We start from the raw sequence: 6,931 nt of genomic DNA, 5'->3' as shown, positions 1-6,931 counted from the left end.
CCCTCATATTATACAAACCCTGAACCGATTTATTTCTGCAAGGATCAAAACTGCTACACATTTACAACTCGCAATGCTTCACGGGAGACAGATGAGGAATTAAAAAGAAAGCATCTTGAGGGGGGAATAATTTTGGGAAAAGCGGGGGGGCTGAAAACCGTTTGCTTTTACGAGAACTTAGGAAGCATCTACATGCAGCTTGTTTCCCGCTCTGTCGTGCAAACATGCAAACCACAGACTTGCAGTTGGAAAGTCCTTAGCTTCACAACTATGCTAGTTTGAAATGCGATTGCGCTAATGGAATTTTCCCAATACCTTGTAATCAAGTATATAAGCAATGGAGAATAGGCACTCGGGGTCGGGCTTTGATCTGAGTCTCATGACTCCAGGCTGACCTGCTTGCAAGCAATAAAGGCTTTATCTCTGTGGCTTGTGGTGTGACTCACTTCTGCGGACCAAATCGGAACTTAGCCTCCAGGAACTCAAACGGCCCCTTGTGCAACATCATCACCCATCTTTGGGCCCACAGACAAGACAGTCATAGAAGACAATCACCCTTGACTGCAAGGGATTGCCAATGATGGTAACTAGAATTAACATGGTTTTGAACACAGCACCAATAATTTTACCAAATGCATGTGTTCTTGGGTATACCACTATGAAATTCAATCTGAGTCATTCCCAGACTGCACTCTTATAGCAGGCCTTGTTAGTGGCACACAGGGTTATATTCCTGCATTGGAAAAGTAGGACATCTCCAAAAGTCAACCTGAGATAGCTGGCACAGCTGACATCTATGGAAAGAGTCACATTTATCATGCTTAACTGTTATGAAAATGTTACAGTTATTTGAAAATAATTCTTAGATGATGTGGCACATTTCTCTTTTCTTCTTCTATCCCTCCCTCTTCCTTCTTTTTTCTTTTCCTTTTTTTAGTTATTTTAACATACATGTATATAGTTCATATTTAGTTGATACACGCACTCCTTATTTTTTTGTATTAAAAAACAATTAAAATGTGGGGTTTTTTAAATTGTAAAGCCCAGGAATTATGAACTTCACAGACCTAGACAAATAATTTTTAAAATGCACATGAGAAGGACCATACAACTCATCTTTTACTTCAGGTCTGAGCAGCCTCTAGTCATTTTTCCTGCATCTATCTTTCCTAACAGTCTATTGCAAACTGGCAGACTCAAATTCTACTCAGCAAAGCCAATTGAGAACTTTCGTATGAGGCTTCCCCCATTTCATATAGACCCTCATTAACCCCATACCACAACATCTCACTTGACCAGTGACACACTAAAATGTCATATTCTCCTCTTGGCCTGAGACCCGCAATTTTCCACATAGCAAGGTCAGCAAGGAGGAACAGCTCATGCAACTGATTAAATGCATCATGTTGGTACATACAACATCCTTTCTACTTCTCTCTGCACCGATGCCAGTTCAATTGCTCTTTAACACAAATCCATTTAGAAATCCCCACATGCCTGATCTGTTATGATAGAAGTTTAATTAGACATAAAACTAATTTGAAAGTGTCAGCAATTTTTTTTCCAAAAGTGCATTTAGGTATACTCCATTTAAATAACAACGTGACATGAAGTATGTAATGAAATTATTAATGTGGGAGTGAAAATTGTCTTAAAAGAAAGGCTATTATTCATACTGAATACCCCATCCTTAAATGACTGGCATTGCACTAATAATTATAATAGTTATCACTCTACATTGAATAGAAAATATATTCAGATTACTAGCTTTATTATATTAGAGCAAAAGAAAAAATATGTAGATTTAACAAATGTTTTTTCCTGGTTAGAACAGTCATTTGCTGATTTCTGTTCCTTTTATAAAGAGACCATTTGTTTTAAAGTAAATGGTACTTCAATCTCCAGATAGGAAAGTTGTTATACATAGACACAGGATAGATATGTAGTCATATCAAAGAAAAGAGGGAGAGGGGAAGAGAATAGAAGCAGAAAAGAAAAGATACTTGTTTTCATTTTTGTCGTGCCACCCCTCCACCCTCCCCCAAAACACATTATTAAACCAAGCAAAGTGAAAAGCCAGGTTTGGGGTTTAATAGTTCTTTTCTCCACTCAATATGTCTATGTTTGTGGAGCACCAAGTGTTCCAAATATAGCTCAAATTCTTCTTCCAACCACAAGTAATCAGTTAATCAGACTTCAGTTAATACTTTCTAGCTGCGACAGCCCTGAGTTTAGAAAATGTCCATACTACATTCTCTCTCTGCTTTCCCACAAGACATAAATGTTGATATGTATGTGTGTGTATATAGGAATGTACATGCGCACACACACACACACACACACACACACACACACACACACGGGCATGATTAAAGGATATTACAAAGATTAGGGCTTTGTGTTAGCACATGTAATAGTCCCTACCCCAGAAAGCTCCAAATAAAACTTAGCTTCTAAATTGATTTTGGCTATATCCCTGGCAATTACTCATTGGCAAACAACAATCATGTTTGAAACAATGAAAAATAGTTTGTCACACTTAATATGACATGCAGTAGAGCTACGCTAGCAGCTATTGACACTGGATGTGTAAATTCATTACTGGGGACTAGGAACGGTTTTTGGCAACAAGGGGTTCCCATTGTAAGCAACTAAGAAAATGAGGCAACTCAGAAGGTGCTTCTTATTGCTGGATTGAACAGGAAGGTATCATCGGTGCCTGTGCTTAAAGTACGTTACTGGATGCACCTGACCATGACTATTCAACCACACAAAGAATGAACAGGTATTTGTTCCTAGTGGTGGAAATTTCTGAAAATTTTTCCAGAAGAGGAATCAGTTCAGGGCTGCCCCTTTCACCTGAACCCCATGTCTTCTGCAGACCAGGGAGATCCCAGGCTGGGAAAGACACAGGGAGCAGAGGCTGCTCTACTTCTTCCACTGTCATGGGAGGAAAGGAGTGTAGGGCATAGTAGTGGGTAAAGACTTCCTGCACTTTCCCAAACCATGGTGTCCTCAGTCTCAGGAAGACTTGGGGGAAAGCACAAGCTCAACTTCATGATCAGGAAGGTGTCCCATCCCTTCTGCCACTTTACCCAGACTACTGTCCTCTAGTCTGAGGAAGGCACAGGGGACATTGCTACTCAGTTCTTCCTGATCACATGCATTCATTCCAGAAAGAGAAACTCTCTTGCTGGGGAGAAGTTTGAGGTGTTTGAAAGCCTAATCAGTCAAAATTTAGAGTTTTGCACATACTGCTACATTACAGATTCTGATGGGAAATGGTGCACAGATGTAACCAGGCCCTAAATTCATTTTCAGGGTAGAGAGGTTGCTGGGTGGGGAGTGGGGTGAGGCAGCCTGCAACCTTTCAGGCAGGGGAGAGAGTTAGCCAGCTGATAGATTACACTGAAGCAAAGATACCTGTTTCAGTATAACAGCCAAGATAAACCTGGCACCTTCAAAACATTAAGATTTTCTGAGAAATGACATCAGATCCCTCTACTCACTAGACATCTCGCCTCCCTGACAACTGAAAGCAGTGTATGCTTTTTCTTTTTTTCTCCCTCTGTGTTCCTACTTCACCCTTTCTAGAACTTTTATTTGCATCACACATCCAGATTATATGGTTTCATCATTTCTCCCTTTCTTTACCAAGGTCCAGCAAAATAGTTAACATTAACTTTCATAACATTATAAATGCCAAGAAAATATACACCACTACAGCCCTCACAGAAAAATACTTTCAGATGCAGGGAATTTAGCACTCCTGCCAAAACAGCTGCTAAGAGACAATTAACCTTGATGGTCCTTTGAGCAGAAATATTAACAGCAAAACAATCCCTATGCTGTGGGCATACACATCCACTGACATTTTTGTTCAACAAGCTCTCAGCTCAAACTCTTTTCCTATTCATTCCTGGTTATTTTTTACCATGTTAAATAGGCTGCCTAATCAGGTAAAGTAAACCCACATTCCAGCTCTTTGTACCAGCACTTGGAAGACATGGATACATTACTTAGAGCTAGTAAACACTGCGCAAATACTGAGATAATGCCGAATGAATAGTAATTCAGTAGTATCCCAGTTGAAAATTGTGTCAGTTTTTACCTATTCACAACATATCCTGTGCATCATGCTTACATGAAAAGATTCCCCTCGTGACTACTAGAAACTCTCGCACAAGGAATAACCCACAGGAGGGCAATGGAGACTCTGGCCCCTTATCCCTATTGTTACTTTACACAAAACATTTTCACACAAGAAAGTTTTGCTCTAGAAAAATGTGAGGGTTTTAATTTAACCCTTTTTGTATTTTGGCAATGAAACCCTAAAATAGTATGACAAAATGTTGGTGGGGAGAGGTTTTTTTTTTAATTTATTTTATATGGGAGGGTTGGGGGGGATTCCAATCAATCTTTAAGGTTTTTCTCCTGTCAAAACAACTCAAAAATATGATAAATCTTTTGAGAAAACCACCACAGATGGTCTCAAAAGTGAAATTTCTGCAGGAAACATCCAGTGAGTGAAAAAGTCATTTTTCAATAAAAAATATTTTGACTACCCCTAAACCAAGCTGTTGTATGTCAAAAGATCCAAGTATAGGACTAGTTTACTCTGCTTGTGTGGACATCTCCTGTCACCCAGTAACTGATCAATACCCCCCAATACCCTGCTGATTCCAGCAGTCACTGGAGTCAGTTAAAACTTATTCTGTGATGCGACCATGCAAATATGGCCAAAATCGTATGTCTAGTTTCAAGGTATAAAAATAATTTTTTCAAAAACTATGGCTTCATAACGCCAGCTAATTGAAGACTGGAGCTGTACAATTAAGTTGATAGTGTCTGCAGTGAAAGATCACACTAGGCTTGCTCAGCTGCATGTTATAAAGTGAGGGCATGGTGCCTGAGAACATGCATCATATCTTGGTAGAGTGTAGAAATATGCACACATGATGCAATAAGATCATCTCTTTAGACGGTTCAAATGGCATAGAAATATATTTTAACAGTAACTTCAGTAGATACATTGGCCCCAGCAGGCATGCTGACAACCAGGCAAGACTAAACAGTTGTAAAGCATCATAATGACTGGATAACAAAAACTGTATCTATATCTAAACAGAAATGGAGACAGTAGATATCCTAATACAAATTACATCATGTGTGAAGGAACTCAGCATGGACACTCCTAACAATTAAGGGTAAAGGTATTCAATGATAATTATTGTACATTGGTTAGAAAATAGGAAATATATGGGGATTACTAGCTTTATTACAGAAAAAGAAAAATATGATTAATTTAACAAATATTATTTCTTGGCTAGAACAGTCATTTGCTGATTTCTGTGTCTTTTATCAGTATACCATTTGAATTTTGCTAACGACTGGACCCACCGTCAGAAGACAGGGTAGATTTGCACCTTATAGACTAGCTAAATCATAGATGCATAAACATAAGATTTCATGAGCCTGAGCTCACTTCATCAGATCCTGTGAAAGGACATGCATGAAGTAGGTCTTAAAAATGGAGAGCCTGATTTGAATGCAAAAAGACAGGGAAGTTGGGCAAAAGGGCAAAGAAGGAAGGGAGAACAATGCTGGGAACAGCAAACAAGAAAAACCCATAGGCTATGGACAGACATTCAAAAAGCCCAAGCCTGAATTGATTCAGTTTTTGTAGGTTAGTGTAACCTATAAAGAGTGAACTGATTTACAGATGGATAGACATTTTGCACATGCCTGCAGTGGCTCCAGCCAGAAGCCCGGGGGTGCTAGAGCATTGCTCCCCAGCCCCCTGCCTTCTCTTCCACAGGGAAGCAGAGCTAAGGAGCAGGACATGGTCAGGCCCCAGCAGCTTTCCGACATCCAGGAGCAATCTGGGCACACAAGGCTACCCAGTCAGAGGGGAACTCTACCCCCTCCTCCTTCTCCATTCAGGGGGAGCACAAAGTTCACCTGGGCAAGGTGGGTGTGGGGGGGGAATGTAAGAACCCCCACACACTCCTCCCATAGCTGCAGCCCCCCGCTGCCCAGCAGCAGCAGGAGGCAGGGAGGCCAGGACACTCATGCTCAGCACAGGCATGGCTCTGGCCAGTGCTGCACTGGGGGAGAGAGCAGAGCCTGCCTTATCCCCCACCAGGGCTCTGACCCTGAGCCTGAGCTACAAGCTCCAGTACTGGAGTGAGGTGCTTCCTCCACTCCCCTCTGTTCAGTCCCATACTTGGCCAGGACTGGAGGGACCTCCACCCCCACTTCCCTGAACAATCCAGTGCATGGCTTCTCTGTCAGAAAGCAAGCTGCAGGAATGGCATGGAGCTGAGGAGTTAGAAGCATGCCGGTCAAGCTGCACAAGGCTGCACTCTTCACCCACAGTGCAGCGCTGGCTGCCTCTATCCCCAGGGCAGAGCTGCAGGCATGGCATGGAGCCCCAGGGATAGAGGCTGCCAGCACTGCACTCCAGTCCTGGCCAAGTGCAGGACTGCTCACTGGGGAGTGGGGGAAACGCCTGGCTCCAGCGCTGGGGCTGCAAGCTCAGGGTCAGAGTCCTGGTGGGAGGTAAGGTAGGCTCTGCTCTCTCCACAGTGCAACACTGGCTGGAGTCATGCCTGCACCAGGCACAAGCACCCTGATCTCCCCGCCTGCTGCTGCTGCCAGGCAGCAGGGGCTGCAGTCATGGGGGAAATGTATGCATTCATGAAGGGAGACCCCCTAGATGCCCCACCACCACCCTGACCAGCTGAGCTCTGTGCTCAGGACTACAGCCACAGGGAGAGTGTGTGCAGCCATAGGCAGAGTCCCCTACACCCCCATCCCCACCCTGCCCAGCTGAGCTCCACACTTCTGTTGCCCCCCTAGGAAGAGGAGGGGGAAGAGTTCCCCCAAGCATGGAACAGAGCCTCCCCATTCCATCCCCCTGCCCACACTC

The 6,931-nt window shown here is 42.9% G+C and overlaps 1 protein-coding gene and 1 long non-coding RNA gene across 2 annotated transcripts in view; one reads left to right on the top strand and one right to left on the bottom strand.

Moving 5' to 3' along the window:
* KCNC2 (potassium voltage-gated channel subfamily C member 2) overlaps nucleotides 1-6,931 on the bottom strand; it is a 176,947-nt gene that overhangs the window by 133,522 nt on the left and 36,494 nt on the right.
* The window catches only part of LOC109315484, a 17,689-nt gene that overhangs the window by 6,645 nt on the left and 4,113 nt on the right, over nucleotides 1-6,931 (top strand). The gene's annotated exons all lie outside the window — the stretch shown is intronic.

The sequence above is a fragment of the Crocodylus porosus genome, unplaced genomic scaffold (genome assembly GCF_001723895.1).
Source record: "Crocodylus porosus isolate Cpor-Errol unplaced genomic scaffold, CroPor_comp1, whole genome shotgun sequence".
Lineage (NCBI taxonomy): Eukaryota > Metazoa > Chordata > Crocodylia > Crocodylidae > Crocodylus > Crocodylus porosus.
The sequence above is the reverse complement of the archived record's forward strand: the minus strand, read 5'-3'. Positions and strand labels throughout refer to the sequence as shown.